The 24,377-nt window shown below is 39.6% G+C and overlaps 1 protein-coding gene across 2 annotated transcripts in view; it reads left to right on the forward strand.

The window, feature by feature from the left end:
* LOC124171890 (sialin-like) overlaps positions 1-24,377 on the forward strand; it is a 166,497-nt gene that overhangs the window by 28,364 nt on the left and 113,756 nt on the right. The window contains exon 2 of one of the 2 annotated variants that reach the window (XM_046551279.1): positions 7,856-7,954. The exons of the other annotated variant lie outside the window; for it this stretch is intronic. The gene's annotated coding sequence lies outside the window, so the exon portion shown is untranslated. The remainder of the gene's footprint in view (positions 1-7,855; positions 7,955-24,377) is intronic. 2 annotated transcript variants of the gene reach the window in all.

The following is a 24,377-nucleotide window of genomic DNA, read 5'->3' on the forward strand; positions in this document are numbered from 1 at the left end:
TACGCGCTTTTACATTTTTATCTGGAACATATCCGTAATGTATTTGCATTTTGGAAGGAGATAATAATTCCAAGGAAGCCCCAGGGTGTCTTGAAAACCAAAATTTGAGAATACTCCATTCAAGATACTGAGCATTCACATCTAGTGAAGAATGTGCGCTCTTTTTAAAAGTGCTCGGGTGTCAATTTTCCAGGCGTGTAACGTCGTAAAGTCTAGATTTGAATATAAACACAGTATTTACAGGAAGTGCATTCACATCTATCATTGTCGCATAGGGTATCGTATGTTGTTGTGTATTAGAAACTTGTGTTGGGGTAGCAATGTCATCACCCCCATGGGGTAGCTATGGGGTAGCTATGTCAGCTATGTATGGGGTCAAAGAATGATTTGAAGATATTCTGGTAAATATTAGTTGGATAATGGGTAGATATTAGCTGAAAATTACCTCAAAAGAAACTAAGCTATTAGTGTGCAGTACATGAGAATAAATGAAGACTAACATTAAAATAGAGAAAGAAAAACTCTTAGAGGTGAATGAATTCCGTTATTTGGGAAGTAGAATAAATAGCGATTGAAGAATCAAGAAAAAATCAGCAGTAGTATAGCCCAGGCGATGAGAGCATTCCATTAAAAAAAGAATCTACTTACAGCGTGGAATTTAAACATGGAAGTAAGGAAACAATTATCAGAACTTACGTTTGGAGTTTGCTTCTCTACGGAAGTAAGGCATGGCAAAGGGCAGCTGCGGAGAAATCAAGGGTGGGGATTTCGAAATGTGGCGCTACAGAATAATAATAAGGATCAAATGGATCGACCGAGTAAGTAATGAGGAAGTCTTAAGAAGAGTAGGAGAGAAGAGAAGCATCATGAAAACCTTGACAAGAAGACGGAACAACCTCATGGGCCATATCTTGAGATATGATGGCCTGATGAAGACAGTCGTCGAGGGACAAGTAGATGGTAGGAACGGGAAAGGGAGACCTCGAACGAAGTATAAGGAACAAGTAAAGAATGATGTGAAGGAGACGAAAGACGTAAGCGTGAGAATTGAAAGACGTAAGCGTGAAGAGATTAGCTGGCGGGAGAATTGAGTGGAGAGCTGTGTCACACCATTGTTAGGATTGTTGACCGGTGATGATGAATTCTTTGCGCCAGCGTCATCTCTAGTTTGTGAGTAACTCCACAGATCTGTTAACGTCATTCGCTCTGATTACGTATGTGATTCACGTATACATCCATGAAGTGAATGCCTTACATAACTATTAAATAGACGTTGACTGATATGGCATTCACACGAAAGAAAAAAAAATGCATTACTGAATATCATTTCACGTAAAACAATTATGCAACTCAAATTTTCTTACATCCTAGGTGTATTCAGCGGAGTAAGTAACGATTTTGTTGTTTACATGTTAAAAGGACCGAGAAAATTAATGCAGTTGCCACAATTTTGGCACTGCCTTGATTGTTGAAATATTACCATTAGTCACGAACAAATTGGCGCCTATAGTGGGAAAAGTAGTCTTGTGTCGTGTTATCTGGCTAATTTTGGGACCTAGGTCTCGTAAGGCGAAGGGGCATAATGACAAATGCTGTATTTTGTATTTTACCAGTAACTTAGGCATACCATGTGGAGTTCCTTGTGAAATCATTATGAGGATTGCGCTATTGGTAGGCGAATGGCACCATGTGAATGTCAGGCAGCAGAACCATGCAAACTTATCCATAATATTATTTAAGTACAGGTGCCCTCCGAATTACGAACACGATACGTTCCGAAGAATTGGATGAGGTCGGATTGGTCGTATGCTGGAAATGACATATATGTACGCAAATATTAAATCATTCACAGGGCAATATCCAGCCTAAAGCGTTGCTGTGTTGACTGACGTAGATTCGCTCTGTGAAGTAAATTTTATTTCTATGGACGATCCTTTAATGCTAATATTTCAAGGAAATTAATACTAATAAATTAAATAAAAATTGCGGAAACTGCAGCCCACAAAACAAAAAATGGCTGCGGTATGAATTAATGGGAACGTTATTAAGCGAACTCAATGTCGCAGAACAGAGCAAATCTATTTACTCCGAAGAAAAAAATTTGGGAATTTTCCAATAGTTATTAAAAATAATAATTTTGATCGTATCTTCAGTTGTAGCAATGCGGGCAATCGTCAGTTGCGGAGTGCCCGTACTTTATCGGTGAAGGTAGGCTAAGATTTTCTGAATCGACCGCTTGTCTCCCCTCCGCAAATTGTACTTTTCTCTTCTATTCCCAGCAAAAGTTATTCCCTTTCGTTTTGTCAATAAATATTATTCTCATCTTCCCCCTTCCCCACATTCTCCCCTTAACTAGGTTTTAAACAGCCCCTTCCTGCTTAGTTTTCTCCCTATATAAACCATCTGCCTCGTCGAAAAAAAGATCGGACGCTTTCCCGGTGTGTGCTGGTAGTGAACACTCCGCCGGGTAATCTTCTCCATGGCTGTCGACGTTTCAGGGCACGTGTCGTACTCCATCCTCAGGGCCCTCTCCTAAGTCGTATTCCATTGTAAGGGCCCTGAGGATGCAGTACAACGCGTACACCGAGACGTCTGCAGCCCTGGAGGAGATAACCCGGTGGAGTACCTGAGCAGCCTTTACTACCCCTGGCTCGTCCGTATCGTATCCAAAAGTTTCCTCTCCTCTCCCACCATGTATCGCATTTCGTTCCTTTTCCACTCCTACCACTTCACTATTCTCCATACCCACATCTCAAACGCCTCTTTTCTCGTCCTCCTTACAAGTTTCCATGTTTCTGCACCATAAAGTGCTACAATTTGATGAAGCTCTTCACTAGCCATTGCTTTGTACTCCGACGTAAAAATCATTTCATCCTCTTTTTTCTATTCATGAACGCCACCTTTTTGCTTGCGCACTTCCTTATGCCATCACTGCTGTGACCGTTTTCCTCTAATCAGCTCCTCAAATAGTTAAACTGTTCCAAGTTCTCAAGTTCGTGACCACCCACTTTTATGTCAAGCCTCACATTCCTTGCTCGCGATGCTTCACGATACCGCGTAACGTCGTTATTTTGTGATTGATTGGCATATCCCTCGCACCGTTTATCTTCCGCATCCAACCGCATCTGAAACACTGTCTAATCCACGCTTGATCATTCGCGAGCCGCACTAGTAAAAGCATCAATCCTTCCACTTAAACTCCCGCCTCTAATTCATCCCCCGCCTCTCTCATCGTTTCTTCTGCGTGTACGTGACTCAGCAAAGGCGATTGTGGACTGCCTTATCTCGCACCTCGGCCAATGCTTACTCACCCTGATTTACTTGTTGAGTCATTATAGGTATAATTATACCCCAAAAATAGTAATTAACTATTTTCGGGGTATAATTATATCTATATATTTAGGCCAGAATATTATAGTAAATAATTAACGTAAAAGTTTGGTGTCCCTTAAATTTAATTAGCAAGTTGTGAATATTTCATTCATGCGGTAATGAATTTTGGTGGTTATTGGTATTTCTGCCTTATTCAAAATCCCGTTTCTAGAATGTTGACAAAATTGGTCCAGTGATTAATTTTTTTATAGGTTGTGCTTATTGAAATTTTTTAGGTTAAGGTTTGTAACGCATTTAACGTCCATGTTTCACTGGCTTTATAATGCTTCGTTGGCGGGTTCAATTTACGTTGAGTGAGTGAATTCACTTTTGTCGTTTTTGTCCAGTGACATTTATATCTTTTAAGCTATTGCATTTCATCGCCATAAAACTATCATACTATGCATTAACTCGTGTTTTTCTACAAGCTCTTGTTTATTGGCTGTCTTGAAACACATCTAATGACAGCATAGTTCGAGGGAATGGTACGTGTTTCTTAATGTTTGCTACATATTTTTGGTTGTGCTCGTAGCATATTGTGCTGTGCTTAAGCTGTGTCTTCGTTTTGTTCCTAACTCCAATTCTGCATGTCCTTCCGCAGTGGCTTAATGCAGGGCCTTTTTGTTATTGTGTTGATTATGATTATTGATATTTTGGATATGAGTTGATATAAATGTGGGTTCAAGGAAATTGTAATATTCACCTCTCGTTTCTGATATGGTATTATATCTTTTTCAATGCGAGGAAGTGTAAAAATATCGACATTTTGCCCATTTCATGTCACTTCTACGTAGAGCAATGCATTTGGGTGAAAATACCATTCGCGACACTACACCACAATTTTTTTCTGCATAAATCAACTGTAATCGAAAGTATACTCATCTGGCAACTGGCAAGGGCTCCTTTCCTCATTGGAAGGGAGCTGCATTTCATTTTTAGTTGTTGATTGCGTCACCATCATCTGGAAGGAAATCAGACTCCAGGAAATTAGAATTTAATATATTTCAATGTCATGTATATTTGGTGAAAATTTCTGGTTTATCACATATTTTTGTGACATGAAGGCACTGTGCATTGATAAGACTTCTTTGGGGAATACTCGCTAAATTAAATATGATTGATAAAAATGGAAGTAAAATAGAATGTCGCACTTTTTCATCGTCTGTGCCACTGTTATTCAAAAAATAATTAATGCTTCATTTACGAAAAAAAATTTGCCAACATTTTGTAGGGATGGACTTGACGTACGCTTAAGTTTATTTTCTCAAAACGGCTTTGTGAATGGCTTAAATCAATCATTCAGAAAATGTTAATGAACTGGAACTATGGAATCGGGCGATATGGCGGTGTTAAAATGAGCAAGTGTGTACCACGCAATCAGAAAAGAAGCGAGGAGTGAAATTAAATGCCAGAAAAATAACAAATAGAAATTAAAACCATAGAAAATGTTTCGAAAACCATAACGGTAATCGTAGGTGAATATTGACGGAGAGTGAATATTTCGTCTATTAAACTCGGGCTTTTTGATCGCATTAAGAAAATACCTTGTGAAAACTCAAAGGGACGTTAGCATCACCATGCTGACACTGAGGAGAGGAAGTTCATCAGCGGTGTGGGTAATTTTAACCCTTCTCTATTTATTTAATTATCGTCAATTTATCATGTAAAATAAATCCGCTGCAGCATCAAAACCCGTCGCCAGCGAACAATGTTACTCATTCTACGAGGCATTATAGAGTACAGCTTAGGGCAGAGGAATTGAAAATGTTGGAAGTAAAATTTCCTATGCTGAAGATACATTTTTAACGTCGAGCCGTTATTCATTGATTGGAAATCGTAAGCGTCACCCCTACCTGTGAGAGTGTGGATTAGGGAGTATGAAGTCCATAGGGGTCTCCATCCCGTGCATGTCTTGCAAGACCTTGTTGCATATTTTAGGGCTATACTCTGGGGCAAGTGAGCTGTGCCAATCAATGTCACACCACAATAAGACATAGCAGGAGTATCACCCGCTTTGACATTGACTCAACCCAGGATCCCTCAATTACGGGCACTCTGCTCTAAGCGCTAATTGTGTGTATTGAATGAAGTTGAAGTATGCATTGCGATTTATTGATGAAAAAGAATACTTAAGATTGGTTATTTGAAATAATTATTGGTGGTCAGAAACGTACTATCTTCATTGTGTCTCGTGCAAGTTTATTATTTATTCCTGCCAAGCACACTAGATGTGGTTCGCTGGGTACTATTTAGATTATACTTTTCGTTCTTGTTCATTTCTATTTGGCTCTATGGTGATAACCACTGGTCTTCGGTTTTTGAAAATAGCCGATAGTATAATAGTGAACTAACAACTTAGTAAAGGTTAGTGCTCGGCCTTAGCTTCGTCAACTCATGAGGTGTGTGTACAATTGTACTTTTTTGTGGCATTATATTCTTAGTAGCCAATACAGGCCATGTTATTTGAAGCCATTGAGTTCTTTTGGGGAAAAGACTTCTTGGTAGCCTAATATTTCGATGAGTCGGCGGTATCGAATAAAATGGGAAACACTTTAAAGTCCATCGTAATAACTAAGATTTGGTCTTAGTATTGTAAGTTTGCACGAAGCCATTCTATTTCTCGACAGTTCTTATGTATTTAAACCCCATTTAAAAATCATCTCTTTGTGATTTTCTGATCTTCTAGATTCTTAGTAAATCGCAGATGAGCGGGAAAGGCATTGGCTCCCTACCCTATTGCTGTGACATGGTGTGAGAAGTGATAATCATCATCACTTGTTAAACTCACATTCGGGTTGAAGTTAGCGACGAGTCTGTGGTAACAATTAAGAAAGCTGACTCGCGACTTCTTGAGTCCATTTGTCCATGAAAGCTCACTTTTTTTAATACAAGTATATGCCTCTTTTATGATCCTTACTTAGCACCTAATAACCTGTGTCAACCTATCTCGTTTTAATAAGAATGTTTTAGTCTCTAATATCGCATGAAAGCAATGTAAAGTTGGAATTTTGTGATTTAATTATAATTTTATTTATTACGACAGTGGAGTCAGTTTCGTATTTATATTTCAAAAATATATTAATATAATCTATAAATTCACAATTTTTAACACTGGAATAATATTAACCAACATTATTTTATAATGTTCCGCACAATATTCTTTTATGTCTCCTCTGTTGACATTATTTTTACGCAAACAAATTTGGAAGGATTGCAGTAGGAAATCACTTTCGCTGCCTACATTTCGATTTTACACTCGTTGCGATTGACTATGTAGGTGAGCTGTGTTAGCAGAGGTTGCAGTCTTAATATAATAGATAAGCTGATAGCTATTTATAAGATCAAATACATGTAACATGCATGGACCAAATCTGCAAAAGAGGGATTTACCAATTCTAAAAGCAACTGCATCGCCACTAAACGTATTTTGTCTGCAATAAGTGAAGAAATTAGTTAATATCACGAAAAAAATTGTTTTGGTACATTTTTTTGAATTATTTTCTTTCTGGGGAAATTATGAATCATATGTCAGTTTTTGTCAAGAATGACATGTTTCCATGTATTTTTATTGTTTTTTTTCGTGTGATGGCTATTCTCGCCATTTATCGAATGTAATTTGAAACGGAATAAGTGTAAAAAGTCATATAGGTTGGTATAATTGTGTTTATTTTATTAGATAGATAAACTTGAGTTCTATACGTGCTGAGGATTCAAAAAAATGACATGACCTTCACTTTCCAAGCCCACCTTCTTAAAATAGAAACTGCTTTGAAGTTTATCATGTAAAATTTGGACTTATCTCGAGTGTTTTTAAATAAACTCGCATTCGATTTGTCTCTTGACGATGCCAAATATTGTTATGATACCTGGTATATGAATTTATTTTCGATGAAAATGAGGGTAAATTTTGATGATTTGGTTAAGCAGTGGGTAGTTATGTTTAAAAATAATTTTCCGATCCGACGGTACTAAATAAAATGCCATAAATTATGGATACTTGAAACAGCTGGTTTCTTGGGGTACCTTATCTTAAAATTTGATGCCTGACCTCGTGCGTCCTAAGTTTTATGCTTAGTAGCGTCGATATCTTGGGTTTGAATATCTTCAACGCATGTTTCTCTTTATTCTTGTATACATTATGTGAATAAATAATACAAAATTTGAATAAAAAACATATTTAGTTACATGCTTCCTCCCGCATTTTGGGAAAAGTGCATGGTTGGTGGCAGTTCACCCCGTACTTACATATTCTCGTGAATGTATCATGTATTTAGAAGTTAATATTTTCTGTGCAGCATGTAGCGTAGTGCATGTTGTTAAAAACTTCCCCTTTCCCTCTTTACGTGTTTTGCAGGATAGTTGATATAAAGTTGATGTATATTCTTCCTTTTGTTGTATGTTCTTAAATATCTACCCGTCTCAGCTCATATCATTTATCAATTCACTCTTTTTTCCATACCCACCTCACATTCCAACTCTCCAGTCCGTATCGCCATGTCTGCTTCTCGATGGGCCAACTTTGTTCTGCATCTGCCACCCCACTCGGCTTTGGCCGTCCGCGGGAATTCTTTGACTATTATGGGTAAGTTGGAATCGAGTATGCATGGTAACCAGCCTTGGCTGGAACCGCGCGGCTAGCAGCTTTCGTACCAGCAATGAAACAATGTTCTTGGGGTGAAATTTGGCTCGTTTCCACTTGCTAGACACCTAGAAATGAGAGACTTAAGAGAACCTTTGCCACCTTTCACGATTAGTATCCCTACTTAAATCACAATATCGCGAGTCAGTATCCTGTTATCTCTAGGCCCATAACTAAGGCATCTACTGCGCCATTCCTATCTTCTAGAGTGTTTTGTAGGGGGTGAGTTTTCCCCAACACAGCTCTATATTGTTTGTTAAGTTTTCGAAAGTTTGAATATATAATTAAATGAAGTGAAACAAGCTTTTTAGGCAGGGGTAAATTTCAGATATGTGAAATAATGAGGTCTACAAACTAGTTGAATTAAATATTTAGCCATTGGTTACTCTACTTGTGATCCTTGAACACACCAGCACATGTATATATATTTAAAGTTGTGGTAGTATCTATTTAGGGAAGTGCAATTCCTTCCCAAACAGAACTAACAGGAGAGAAAGGCCTTCAGCCATTTCGTGAATCATGATTACATTTATAGCAATGGGCGCGTACGCAATAAATTGAACATGCACGTATCTGCATCATGGAATAAAATTCGAAGAAAATCATTTGGTATGACTGGGATTCGAAACAGGGCCTCTTTGTCAAAATACAGGATCGATTTGCTTTTTGTGTGTGTTGCCACGTTTTTGTTTAACTGGCCGATATTTTGAAATCCGGTATGGAAGGCTCATTAGTTTTCCGATCGGCTGTGGTCCATGCAATGCCTCTCTTATCAAATGATGGCTCAGCATAATATTCCTCGCATATACCTGCGATAAACTATAAGTACTGCTTATGTAACAGGTGTGACTGTGACCCATGCAATGCCTCTCTTATCAAATGATGGTTCAACAGAATCTTCCTCGGAAGACAGCATGAACATGCGCTAAACTTTAAGTACTGCTTATGTAACTGGTGATATAAAACCTTGCGTCGGAGAACCACGTGACAGATAATCATTTTCATATCGGTGCAATATTCTATTCTTAGAAACTACGGATAGCGGATTTCTCGCTAGGTAATGTGGTCGAATAATCAACCCTTTTTTCGAATATTTTTGTGGACAGTTCTGCTTATATCGAACTTATTAATGGGGAATTAGTGGGTTAAATTGATTAGTTCCGCTGCTTAATTAAATGTTGATATAAGATGTGTTGACCTACTAAAGTGTCGTATACATTAAAATTTAAGCAATCATCTATCTGGCAATAAATGCAAGCTAATGCGGAACGTGGGAGATGATAAGGAACTGGGGCTACATAGAGTATAATTGGTTCATGATATTGGCTGGGTCCTTGTCTAGCCAAATTCTGAGTGTATGCGTTTTCCAACTGCTAGTGAGAGTCGACACCAGTGTGTCTTTTTATGTATTTATTTATCTTCAACGCCCCGAAAAGAGCGCATTTAAGTTCATTATAGGGGGGTAATCTAACGAAGAAAAACGTAGGACGATCACAAACACCCATGCTTTGATGTAATGTCTAGTTTTTCCCGGCGAGCAATGTCAGTGAAGATTTCTCGGGTCTCACTTCTGGTAAGGTCCTCCCTATCTCCTTCCGGAGATTCGATGTGCTACTCGCCCATCGTCCTCAGAGGTTCAGCAATTCAGTTGGAATGGATTGGATTCCTGAATCCCTGAGGACAATGGGCTAGTGGCACATTGGAAAGTCGGATAGAAATATGGAGGACCTTACCCGGTATGAAACCCGAGAAATTTTCACTGCCAACCATGCTCTGGATAGGGGCAACTTAACTAGGCGGGACTCGAACTAACTTCGGTTTGTTTGGCGAGGACTTGATCCCGCCTCCACCGTGTACCAGAAATTATTTTTTTTTTTTATTATCCTCACGGATTGTGAATTTCCTTCATCAATATGCACGCTACATGCCATACTTTTTGCTCCAATGGAGTGTTGGTCGTGAGTTTAGGGAATCATATAATTAATCTTCATCAATTACCTGGTTGTTTTATGGTGCATAATTTATTTGGTACTAAATCATTAGGTGCCAGGAGGCATTCGATAAGGTGCCGCATTGAAGGCTGATTCAAATGGAAAAGTTGGAATCATATGGTGTAGCTGGCTACGTAGTGAGTTGGATCAAGCTTTTTTCATCGATCTCGAGGAGAGGGTTTTCGTGGATGGAGTTAGCTTGGATACTGTAAAAGTGTCTAGGAGTGTGCCTCAAGGAAGGGTAATAGGGCCTCTTTTGTTCCTTTACATTAATAATATTAATACCGTGGTCACCAGCAATTTTCGCCTCCTCAGAGATGATGGCGTTTTGTACAGGGAAGTTAACGTGTTTACCAATAGAAGGGCATTAGAGAAAAGCCTAGGAACCATGAATGAATCGCGTAGTACTTAGGAGTTATGGCTAAATTTTGAGAAGTGAGTGATTATGAACTTTTGGGAAAAGAACATCTTTTTAAAGAGAATGAACGCCGCTGACGAGATTCCACTATCCAATACAGTGTTTGTGAAATACGTGGGAATCGCTATTACTCGGAATCTCTGGAGGGGTTAATATGGCACGACATATGCGCCAAAGCCTATCGCAAACTGGGATTCGTGGAGGGAATTATTAGGAAATGCGATAGAAAGGTAAAAAAGAGGAGCTACATGATTCTATTGAGGCCTCACTTGGAGTGTGCTGCTAACATGTTGGGACTTTATGGGGCAGGACTGATTGCTGAAATTAATTAAGTACAGCGCCATTAAGTACTGTGGGAAAAGATGAACTGATAGGAGAATTGAGTGGAGAGCTGCGTCAAACCAATCTTAGGATTGTTGACCAGTAATGATGATGATGATGAGCTCAGTATAAGCGGATTCGTATTGATCTGATACGATAAGCAGTGCAGCGCGCTGCAGCGTTCCCAACGTGTTCGGTGAGTTGGGCTGGGAATATTTCAAGAGCGTAGAGCACAGAATGTGATGAGCTTACGTCGTAAATTTGGAGAGGAGTGTATCTCGTATGATACGAAAAATATCCTTCGATTACCGATTTACTATTAAGGAATTACGAGCGGAAGACAAAAGAATTGGAGTGCAGAACAGAGAGATTTATTATGCCCTGTTTTCCTCGTTCTATAAGTGATAGCAACAATTTCGCAATTCATGAAATAAATTGCAGAACTCGCTAAGAGGACTCAACGAATACTTTTGGCCTTAAATTTTCATATCCCTTTTGTTCTTTCTGCATTATTTTAATGCTACATAATTGAGCTTCGTTTTATATTTATTTCTTCGCGGGAAACTCTTTGTTTGACCCTAACATTTTATGAATGACTTACTTTATCTATAAACCGCTGGCAATTTTTAATTTCTTATGTTAATGTATTTGTGTTATAGTCTTGCGTTATGTAGTCTTATGCATGCTTGGAGGGACATCACACCACTTGCCTGAATGTGTTATTTTTATAAGATTTTTTTAAAACCGTAATGTGTGCATTTGCGGTACCGATTTCAAAGTGGATGGTGGTAATAAATCGATCCCTGCCAAGGTGCTGACGTATCACCAGCTACAGGTGGCTCGCAGGACATTATGTTGACACAGATTTTAGATTAGACACATGTAGAAATGTATGCGGTTTTATTTGTCTTTGAATGATTATCACTTCTGTTCTCTAAATTTAATCCAATTTCGTGAAAACTGTATGGTCTTCAGGTCACGCGTAAGCTTAAGGACTGTAACGTCTACAAAATTTGTGATCATCCTTGAGTAACCAACGCGTAAGAGAACCCGGAAGGCTCGATTTATATGAACCACAACACGGAAGCCTTCTCCCCAATTTTCTTGCCTAACCGAAGCGTATCTGTTCTTATTTTAAGCCTCAAATTGTCTCCCCGCCCAGTTTGGAAATGCCGGGATCCTTAGCATCGATATCTCAGGCAATAAGTACCTGATATTAGTGGGCAACTTTCTATTCCCAGCGTATGAATTGCAGCAACTAACCGTTATCGTAAGTGTATGCTTTCATCACTTGAGAACTATCCCTTTCGTCAAACACGGATGTCATGACTTGCTTGTCACCTTTACTGCGGTGTTCACACTGCCGTGTTATACGCAAAAGAACCTCAGAAGATGGGACCGAGGGGGAAGTATAATGTACCGTAAAGGATGAAATTTATCCGAGCGTGTATCAAAAAGGGCCCATCTTAAAAGGCTCGGGGAACATTGCGTCGCAGGAACGTGGATCGTGAATAGGGATCAATTGTTGAAGAGATATTGAATCGTGCTTGTGGATTGTGTAATGCAATGTCTGTTCATTGCATAAAGGTAGCATTTTAGAGAAATTTTAGGCATGGTTACTTGACCATGTGGTAATTATTGGTGTCAAGAAAAAATTATAAAAATAAAATAATAACAATGATAATAAAGATATCCTCGGATAGTTCACGGAGATAAACTGGTCCCTGTGCCAAATCCAATTCGTGGGGATCGGGTGGTTAGAGTGTTGGCTTAACAACCCATAGGTCCGGGTTCAAATCTGGCGGTGACCTAGAATTTTTAGAGACTGCCCGATCTCTGCTTGAATGCTGTGTAGAGAACACTAGAAGCGCGATATTCCGTCCGTCGAATGGGATGTGAAGCCGTAGTCCCGTTAGCGCCTTTAGAGCAGGAGGAACAAGAGCAGACCAATGCCTACGCCATGTTTAACTCCACTCTTCCTTCCCTACCCTCATGGCACAAATTATCTTAGCTCTTAATAATAACTCTCATGGTTGCACAAATTTCTTTATTGCATAGGGTGGTTTATTCTCTGCGGATGATATCACCAACCGAATATGTTAGAGTTAATTTTTCAATCTCCGGAGCCTCGGATTTGGATTGTGTTATGATGTGGATCTGTGCTTTGTCGCACACCTCTAATATTTATCCTCGAGAATTTCAAGGAGTCATAAGATTGGCTCCTCTGGCAGTAGCGGCCAGCGAACCTGATCTATAAAAACTCTTCATCCACATTGATTGTAAGTGCACCAAAATTTATTGATACTTAAAAGAAGAAGGATATATTTTTGCTTCCGATGAATAGAATTTCATCGCTAACTCTAGAATGTACCGCACGTACAAATGAAAGTTGAAAAAACAACCCTCGTATTCCAAATTTTAGGAAGAGTACTATTTTATGAAGGAGCCAAGTTTGGTGACATCTCACTGCGGGGAAACATGCACGAGGTAACCAGACGGCATCTTATGTAACGTTTAGCTTTTTCTAATCGATTTCATTATTCAAGGATTCTCTTTTATTCTCACTCACCGGAATCCATCGTAACATCATTCATACAATTCAATTTATAAAGTAATTGAGCAATTTTATAAAGTCATCCGTTGCCAATCATATTGTCCAATATTATTGTCCGATTGCCAATCTCACCCTTTCGGTATTTTTCTTCCTCATTTCTCGTGAACTATTAATTTTTTTGCGTTGGTAGTAATTTTATTTTCTGCTTCTAACATAGGTTCACAAGTTCGTAGCGCATGAAGAACAATTAGACGTTCCTTTATATTCTGCCGCTTGATTCACGCGGTCTCGGATTCGTCTTCCACACGTGACACGCAAGCTCAGAAGGTGGGGTCATTTTCTGTCGATAAGGATTGCTTTTAAAGTAATACTTGGCGCAATCGAAATAGCTGTCTTCCAGGCTCGTGGCCAGGGGAAAAATCGCGGGGCTTCAGCCCCCCCGAAATGTTTTGCCTTTTGGTGATTACCCGCGTTACATCTTTTGAAGCCAATAGCCCACGGGATGTTAGCATCTGAACCTCCATTTTTCGATTCAGTTACATTTAATTGCGTCTGAAAATAACCAGCGATGATTTTAACTTTCAGCATTATGCTCACGAAATAAATAGAAGATGTTAATATGTATAATATTAATGATATGTATGATTTTCCGATTCTTGCGAATTGACAAAAATATATCCGTATAGGCAACCTGCATGCCATCCAACTTACCCCGATGCAAATTTCTGGCTCCGTACCTGCCGCATTCCTGTATCTACAAAAGTGAACTATATTCCTCCTGTTGATAGTATTTTCCCGCTGAGGTGTGGTTTCTGAGCTTTTCACTCCATGCCCTCGCTTTGCGCATCCTATCAAATAAATCTAACATTTTATATTCGCTCACATATTTGTGAGTGAATAAATTTTCATCGACTCGGTCATACATGGGTTGAAGAAACCACTATCGTAAGAGGAGATATATTTATGTAAGAGACACATTTATAAGAGAAACACATCAAAGAAATGTACTGCCGGATTTAAATGCTTGAAGTATTTGTTACTTATTCCTAGATTTGCAGTAATAGATCGAATTATATATGTAGTAGAATCGTATAACTACTGCTTTTTTCCGGAAGATAGTGCACATTTGAAGGAAAGACAATGTACACTCTTGATTTATACGCTAAAACGATCGGGTTGAAGCAATACAAGTGACAGCGAAACGCGTCGCGCGGAAATAATTCATTGGAAAATATTTAAATGTCTAATTTAATCAGAATTTCCGCCACATCGCGCCACAAATCACATGATACGTTATTGCTGCGTTTTTCAATCAAATCGTTCGTCAGTCGGTATTTCAATGGATTCGTTTCTTTATATTCGGTCGTCGTGCGTTTGCAGCCAAATAAGGGGTCAATCAATTCTCGGTGAATCCTTGGAACGTTCCCATTTAAGAATCCATGGCGATACATTGAATCGAGGGAAATTGCAGACAGTATCGACTATGGCAAATTACCTGCCGACGCTGGCAAAACCTGGGCTATATCAAATTTTATTGCAATGGAAGGCGCGCATTGAGTGGTGCAGATTATTTCTGTGCCGTTGAAAAGTGCCAAGCTACGTCAAATATAATGCACAGGAGTGATGATATTTCTACAATAACGTTTTCCGATTAAATGACCAAAATGCACATTGAATTTAATGATCCACGAAAAAAATGCCCCTATTTGCTATTTGTACGAACTTAATGAAGGATTCCAAAAGTCAGTCCAGAGTAACTCCGAAGCCCAAGCGTAACCCTTGGTTAAGTGAGCATATGGATTTTCCGTCTGCATTAAGTGCTGAGAAAATTCATCCTTTTGTACCTCCTAAACCTTTTATGGCCCCTGGAATACTGCATGTTTTATGGGTACTCGGAGTTTACTATTCCTTCCCATGACGTATGTTCTCGTGTTTGTTTAATGCAAATGTTCTCCTTGTCATTAAAGCATGCTGTCTTTAAACGATTTGTTCTTAGGTGAAATTCTCTCTCAACCCAACACTGTTCAGCTGTCGTGAAGGTACTTCTTAGACGTGAGTGAACACTTGGTTATGGGTTATTTTATGAATAGGCTTATATCCAGGGACGGATTAAGGTCGTTGTTTGGGGGTGGGGTCTGTTCATTACCTTTCTTGGCGCCTTGGTGTCATACAATACCTCTCTGTGACTTTGCGTCCGAGGTTTGAAATGCGTAGTAAAGTGGCTCTTGGACACTCATTAGTTATTCTCAAACATCGTTCGTTAAGCTGATAAATAAACTTCCATTGGGTAGCCACCTTTGAAATTACCATGCTCTAATATTTTCCAGAAATTACGGGGGCGGCCGCCACATCCCGCCCCTGAATTTTATCCTCCTTGTATTTTCCGTGGGTCACCCAGGATGACGGACGCGAAACCTTTTTCTTCCGCGTGAAATTTTTTTCTCATTGGGTGTTTCAAGTTATCATCGCAAGTGGTTCGAAGCATATCTTTCAATATCGAATTCCATTAGAGAAACAAGTAGGATAGCTTTGGACGACATAAACCGAGACTTTTGATCAAGACTGTATTATCATTGAGTCATTCACAATAACGCCATTTTTTAGTGTAACACGCCGTATTCTGGTAGTTTCTGATCAGATGGCTGTAGTAGTAAAATACTAACTGTAAGCCACATTGCTTATAGAATGGAAATCTAAAATCAAAAGTTAAGTTCTGTAAAACGTATTATAGTGAACAAGTACTGACCGGAAATTAATTCCGAGTTGTATACCAGTTATTATATAGCAATGAACCTAACTGTGATTTGTTTATTGCAATGCTTGATCCGTTGAATCAATGTTCTTGTTTCCGTAAAATTAAGGATGGCATGAGGACATTTTTTCTTTTTTTCGATGGAATATTTTCTATTGTTGTTATTTCTTCTTTTGTTCTTGAAGTTTGGCGTAGTGTTAGATCTGAGTCCTTCCTTTTTTTCATTTGAAGAGATATTTTCCTCTTTACCCTTCGCATACAACCGTCTGCATGGTTTTATGCGGAGGTCATCATTGATTCAATTAGTGGTAGAAGCAACCTTGACGCTTGCCTCCCCTCGCAAATTACGTATTCTCAATGTAAATTTGTGAATTTTATTTTTTAAACTTTTTCTCGTCCTAGAAAGGGTTTATATTCCAGGTTTGACTGAATTAGACTTGATTATCGAACATTTCTAGAATGCTGCTTTCCAGTGTCAGTTGGAAGCTCCATGTGTGGGATTTCGATGGTATTATGCCTTTATTATGAGACTCGCGTGGGGTTTTTTCCAGCCTCCATATCCCACGGACTCTTCCTTCCCTGAGTAACTGCTTCGACCGTCAATATTAAAATGTTAGTTGTTTTATGGTACTTCGAATTGAAACCTCATGAGGGAGTGGTGAAGTCATAAATCGCTGAGCGTGTTCTGTTTGCTACGGTTAATTAATTGGAGTGAGAACTACACCAAAAATTATTTCTTAAAAAATTCTTTCTTAGTTCACCTATGCATGATACAAGGAAAATATCCTGAAAATTTTTTGGCAGTATCTTGAGTAGTTTGTCTGTGCGTTTATGAGTGAGTGAATAAGTCAATCAGGACGCGTTGCTCTAAATAAGAGGTATGGAAAAAACGTACCATATCGTTTTTGCGTGAAACTTTTTTGCATTAATCTGAGAGTAGAAAACGATTTTTTTTTGCGAAATCTCCACTTCCATATTACTTCCGTAGTATTTTCAGACGGCACCTATTCATTATAAATTGATGCGGTTTTGCACGCGTTGCCTCTTACGAAGCCCGTGGACTTCTTCGTGGCGACTTTTTTCTGCTCCTGTTGTATTCGGTGGTTTTGCAGAGATTATTTCTTCCCCTCTAAGGATCCTCACCACCAACCCATAAAAGAGTGTTTCCTCTGCACCAAATGTGCCTTTATTTTGTTACATAACGTTTGATGCGTCGGAAGAGGACTCGTTCGTTTTTAAAATCCTTGGTGAGGGCTGAAGGCTCTGGACGATGGCGTAATCGCCCTATGAAGTTGAGCAAGGTGATGTGAAGTCTTTTATAGCTCTTTTTCTTATTATTTGAGGAGAAACGAAGGGCACTGAAAAATTATTGTTATGTAACAGGAGTTTTCAGTTGAGGAGTGGGGGGCTCGCTTAGCGGTTGGATGCTCGTCAAAGCGGTTTGCTGCCTTCACAACCACCGTGGCAATTAACTGTTGTCGGGGCAGGGAGTGATTGAATCTAAGGAGATTGCTTCAGGAACGTGACTGATTATCCGTTGTGAATAATTCTCCTTGGGACTCCAGCATCTCCCAATGCGTAGTTCTCCTCCTCGGATGTCCGTGAAAAGCGTATTGCCCGTCACATGTCTCTCTCGGGAATCGAGGAATCGACGCAAGCAGTTCATAACGCCTCCGGTTTTCCCTCTTGCGTCTGGAAAGAAAGCGTAATAATCGCCTATAATTTTTCTGTCAGAAGGATGAAATGTTATCAGGCAGTTGGATATTTTTGGAAGCTATGTGTGAGTGTGAAGTAAAATCTGATGCTTTCCCGGCGAATATATTCGAATAAGGCTATTCTGGCTTCCAGCCGGGTGGTCTCCCTCCATTCTGCCGACGTATCGGAGCACGAGTCGGGTTCCATCCTCAGGGCTAATGACTATATTCGAAAAGGGCTATTCGGGCTTCCAGCCGGGTGGTCTCCCTCCATTCTGCCGACGTTTCGAAACACGAGTCGGGTTCCATCTTCAGGGCTAATAAATATATTAGAAAAAGGCTATTCGGGGTTCCAGCCGGGTGGCCTCCCTCCATTCCGCCGACGTTTCGGAGCACGAATCGGGTTCCATCCTCAAGGCTAATGACTATATTCGAAAAGGGCTATTCGGGCTTCCAGCCGGGTGGTCTCCCTCCATTCTGCCGACGTTTCGAAACACGAGTCGGGATCCATCCTCAGGGCTAATGACTATATTCGAAAAAGGCTATTCCGGCTTCCAGCCGGGTGGTCTCCCTCCATTCTGCTGACGTTTCGGAACACGAGTCGGGTTCCGAAACGTCGGCAGAATGGAGGGAGACGACCCGGCTGGAAGCCAGAATAGCCTTTTTCGAATATGTGTGAGTGTGTTAGCCTAGCGGGAAGAGTACTAAGGTAATGGGGCTGAATGGACGTGTTTCAATGCCTGGAGTCGTTGAAATTTTCCTCATGGGAATAAATTTCTGGTGGCGACATTCGTGGTCCCCTATTTCTCGTGGACTGCCATCCGTGATAGACCGCAGAGGCCTAGTTCCTAGAATCCCAGTTAAACTGGCTGAGAAGAAAGGATCATGACAGCCATTCGCTAAAAGCCACTGTGTATTCGACGTATCTGCATTTAGACTCCCTATTGGGGTGGATTTTTGTTGACTTCTGCCCATTAATGCATAGTGGCAGAAGGGTTCCGATTTCGTATTTGCGATTAGTCTTTCGTCGTCAAAGCAATGATTCTCACGGAGCAGTTTCCACGAATCAACTTCGTAGGAAGTCGTAAGCGGCTCAGGAAAAGGATTTGGACCCCCTTCAGTGGATTATTGCCGAAGGTATTATGGTTAGATTAGGTCCTAGGACTTAGCTGAAGTAGTTCGGGCCTCCTTTCCTCGTATGTCGGAGAGGATAAAACTGCCCTATAAGAAAGTAATTGGAAAGAAATAGTGACTGATATTAGGGGGTTTAATACGTGGGAGATGATGTTTGTAGTGCTACTAGCTAACATCAAATGCACGAATCATATAAATTCCTTTAGTTTTTTGTATTATTAATATAAAAATTCTTTGGATGAATTTTATTTACTCGTGTTTAATGACTTCATTACAGCCTTAATACATTAAAAACGAACTTTAAAGTAAAAGTCTGGTGGTGTTGTCAAGGATATTGCTTTTTTTCGGCCCTTCAATAGGCGATATTAGCAGAAAATGCTGGAACGGTTAAAAATAAGCATTTACAGACAGTGACAAATATATTTATTTCATTTCATCGCCCCAAAAAACAGCGAATTTAAGACCATTATAAAGGGGGAGTCTAATGGGAAACTATGACGGATGATCATAAACGTTCTTGGCCTGGATATAAGGTCTACCTATCAAGGTGGAACTCGAACCCACGACTTACGGCTTGGCAGGTGAGGACCTTACCCCACCGCCATCGATTGCATTGGTTAGATGTCGGAGTTTATAATTTCATAAAATTGATATTCAGAGTAAAAGAAAAAATAGACATAATAATAATGAGACGCGCCCAAGAGATTATTTTACTATGCATACCAGTTGGAAGCCTGTTTTAAAATTTAACCACAAAAAATAGCGTGCTCAACTTCGCCCAATCGTGTATTAAAATTTTATGGAGTGACAATTTATGATGCGTATGTTCCCCATTGAAGGATATTATCTGTTCTCTCGTAGACCACGGAAGCATATAAAAAAAAATTGTATCATCCTTCTATTTATAAAATTGTGAGAAGTACAACAAGCTCAGTAGTGTTCTTACAGAACCCTTATTTTACGATAACTTACATATTATTGACGGAACGTGTAACTCACGAGAGGGGTTTGGAATTGTTCCTAAGTTCCTTTTTGACGGCTTCTATCTATTCAATTCACTGCAATTAATTCCAAGTGCAAATTTAGCGCAGAGGGAATTTCGGGAAAATTATTTGCTACGGTTTGGCCTATATTTGCACTCACGGGTGATTTTTAATTTTTCAATTCTTCGAAAACAGTATGGCTCTAACTATTTCCTGAGCATAGTCAGCCTATTAATTACAAGAGTTATTTTAGCATGGTACTTAAACTTTAGGAGTACAATTTCTTATCATTATAGCATTTATTGCTAGTGCTATTATAATACCAAGTCTGCGCGTGTTGAACATCTCTATCCGTTAATGTCATATATTTCTTGGAAGTTCGTGTGACGAAAGGCTTTATCGTCCTTTTGGAGACCATGAGTTTGCGTTATTCTCATTCGTGCGTGATTTTGAGAATTCTTTCCTTATCACTTCAAACTTCAGCGTGTCAATGGCGTTTGTCAGAGGAAGCGGCTGGAGCAAGTTGTTCGTCGTTTGTCGTTGGCTTGCCACCTCCTTCTCCTATCCAACTAATTTCCTCGAACGTGTGATTTAATGGACATTTAAATAGTAACCTTGTAATACTTTTGCTTTGTGTTAAGTTAATTGTGGTCCAATAGGTCGAAGGTTTCCCTTTGATTGGAATTAATCACCATCATAAGTCAACAATTGTGAGATTGTGTTGACGCAGATCTCCATTCCTTTCTCCAGCTTTCTGCCAGCATTTTTATAGTGACGTATTTACTCTCTTTCGCATCCTTTATAATCTCTTCTATGTAACTCATTCGGGGCCATCCCTTGCCTTTCTTCCCGTCCACATGTCCTGCGACGATTGTTTTCATCAGGCCATCAAGATGATGTGGCCATGTTGTCCCGTCTTCTTAATTAATTTTTGGAAGACTCCTATTTTCTATCTCTCTTCTTAACACTTCTACATTGCTTGTATACTCAATCCATCCATCGATGATTTTCTTCGAGGATCTAATCTGCGTGAGAGCTGGCTGCCTTCCTAAAACCACCGACCCCGTTCCTTTACCCACACAAGATGACTTCACTGGCTCTCCAACAGGTTCGTGAGATGGCGGTTGGCGACGTTTCGACACTCTGCTTATGGCTTCTTCCTCAGAGTGTTTGGTATTATCTTAAAATTTATACATCGTACGTAATATCTAGCTCAATGACCGTCAGTAAAATTGCCTCCTGACTTATGGAACAGTAGCCTGCGCAGTGGCCCGGAAAGCGAAAAGTCCGTGACTCTATTCCCTATCCAGGGGAATTTCCTCCAATAGAAATTAATGTGAATTTTTACTTCGCTGCTACTTGCTGAAGGTGTAACTCTAATTCAACCCGAACTCCATGAATTCAGAATTAATTATACGAGCATTAGGGGAGATCGGGGTATTACCGTACGGCGGGGCAATACCGTGCACCATAATTTTAGATCAACTGGAGTATGTAACGAGCACTGGGAAATTCTGCTCGGTAGCGGAAGGAAAGCGAAACCGATGAACACAATCTGGGAGCTTCTACCTTTACGGACGTGTATTTGACAAAAGTTTTTCTGTTTTTCCCACTTTTCTTATAATTTTTAAGACTAGCTCGAACTGCAGTAAGTGAAACAGGTTATTAGTGACGATATTCAAACTAGTGGTTTTGAATATCCCATATCATGGGCTATTTTTTAATATCCTCTATTGTTCTTATTTTACGTTAAGGTTGAAATGTCACGCCATGTCGTTTTGGGGCAATTCCGTACATCTTGCTTGGGGCAATACCGTCCAAGCCGCAAGGTGTACGGTATATCCCCGTGTTGAACGATAGTGCCCCATATAATATTTTAACTTTTCTAAGGAACTTTAAAATGAGAATGTTGGTATTTTAAGATTGTTTATGTGAATTATGAAGGACCTTTGAATGGGTGAGTTGCCAATCCTTCCTAGTACACGCAAACCTCGATAGCTCGAACACACGGTTGTCGGAACACCTCAATAATCCAAACGCCCTACATCCGTCGTGTCGTCAGTTTGTCTGAACTAATTATGGAGTTCATGTTCATTTCATTTTGATGTTTTGATGCCATTATAAATCATTTAATCGTAAATAGAAAAGGATTTTTAAAAATTTTGTTTTATGTTAGTTGACTTTTATTTCAGCTAAGATCGGGGGTTTGGTATTATTTTAATTTTAATGAAAGCCAATACGCCAAGTTTTATCCATCTCGATGATAGAATAAAATTTTAAATTACATTTTCCATCTTTGATTTTGCCATAACCAGTTGGGGCAATACCGCACAGTGTACTGTATTGCCCCGGCACTCAGGACAATACCGTGCCGTGTGTTTTGTAAAATGGATATAGCACTCAAAGTAAGTTAAGTTTTCCAAATATGAAGCAAAGAATTGGTGAGAAACAGCATTTCCTTCAAAATAATATGATTGCCTCTTTCATTGAAGTTTTCAATTGAAAGATGTAAACTGAAAATTCTTAAGTGTACGCTATTACCCCCACGCTCCCCTAAATAGCGAAGTAAATCCAGGTAGTTGATTTGTATCGTTGGAATTTAGGAAGTATTATGTTAGAGAAAAAGGGCATTAAAATCTGAAGGAAACTGTTAGTCCTAGAGCGCAAGATGGAGCATGTAGTGTTCATAAGCCTTTTTGTGTTCTGATGACTCAAACGTATTTTTTTGAGTGTGATTTGGCTCAAAAAAATATTTACGCTTGCGCTCTGCGTAAAATAATCTCCTCAGTTTTCAATTCCAACTTAATTTCTTCATTATCGTGCAGTCGTCGTCCTTTCATTGCATTCCATTTCTCGTGTTTCTTTTACATAGCTCTATGGTGGATTTCAAAGTGTACTTGAGTCCAGTTAGGTCCTTCACCTCCTCTTCATAATACTCGTTTCCCACCGTATTCGCTAGTTTATTTCTTTTAATCCTCTCATCTTCTCTCCTGAACGTGTTTGACAATTGAATTAGAATTTTCAATTTGAGAGCCATGATATCTAGTGTTGCCACGATACGAGACTTGAGCCAGTCTCGTCTCGGCTTCGTTTTCTGAACTAGGGCTTCGTCTCGAGTCTCACCTCTTGAACTCAAGTCTCGTCTCTGTCTCGAGTCTCGTTTCTCTGTAAATGCATCGTGTTGTGTTATGATAAGGTATAAAATTGTTCAATAAAAAAGCCGTTGCCTTTACATATATGATCGCTGCATCACCGTGATCGGAATGATAATGACATTTATGAATATTTTAATCGTACGCTACGCACCAAATCGAAGGCATCCAACTGCATATAATGTCGATGATTTGATCGATATTATATTCATACAATAATGATATGATGCATAAAATTGGTGAAAGCATGAACTATGCATTAACATTTTTTATAAGGAAAATTCCATTCAAGATTGAAAACTATGATTGAATCACTGAAACAGTAAGTAATAATTTCTTTTCCTGTTGATTTCTCCCTGCATGATATCTCGGTCGATTGTACGACGTTCTTCGGTTGATCATCATTTCTAATTGGATCAGCAAACGCAGTGGAGGATCGTGGATGCGATTTTTTTCAAGGATAGCCCAGCAATTCCGCCTCAGTATCTGTCAGATGATATGAAGATGACCCTTAGATACCCATATTGGGGCGCTCTGCCTCACACTCACACCCTTTATTCTGGTCACGGAATTGCTGGACTAGCCGACCCCTCCCTGGTTGGTCATTCAAAACATCTAAGCGCTAGGCGTCTAATTGCTTCCGCTGAGTGATTCATTTGTGGGTGGAGGTGAGCAGGGGAGATATAAAACCCCTCCCTGTTACGTCTGTGATAGCTGCAGCTGACGCCCGGCACGTGGGGCAGAATGTCTCGATAGATACCAGGAAACACTTTAACGTCTTGAAACTGTTTTCTCAGCGGAAACGGTCTATTGGGTGGTCCACACATGGCGCACGGCTCACGGCTCTTGTTTAGGTAGTTGCAATGAAAAGAGTGAACTTGACCCACCAGAGTTCCACAAGTTGATTGAGTCACGCAAGACTGACGAAAAGGAGGTCATTACACTGATGTAGAGCAAATGTGAGAGCAGTGCTTTCTTCCAGTTGAAGATTCTGAAAACTGCGTAGTTTCCTCCAGCTTGATAGTTCGGAGTCGTGCTATGAGAAAGCCTCCGGAATTTAGGATTTCGTATGATTTCAGAGTATTTGTGAATATCGTTACTTATTGCATAGTTCCTGAGCACAGATTTTTGGTGAATCAAGATCGTTTAGTAGTACGAATATTAAGGATGAGCATTAAACCACGATCACATCGAGGATCTTTACCTCTAGGAGTGCTCTCCCGGTGAAGGATCAAATATATATAAAAGTAAGATTCCATTAAATTTTCGTGGTAGCATGTTTTAGTTGCGAGTATCATGAAAAAATATTATTTACGATGCTTGAATTAATAGTAATAACTTGTTTGCGTCAGCGGAGATGAGATTGA

This window comes from Ischnura elegans, chromosome X (genome assembly GCF_921293095.1).
Source record: "Ischnura elegans chromosome X, ioIscEleg1.1, whole genome shotgun sequence".
NCBI lineage: Eukaryota > Metazoa > Arthropoda > Insecta > Odonata > Coenagrionidae > Ischnura > Ischnura elegans.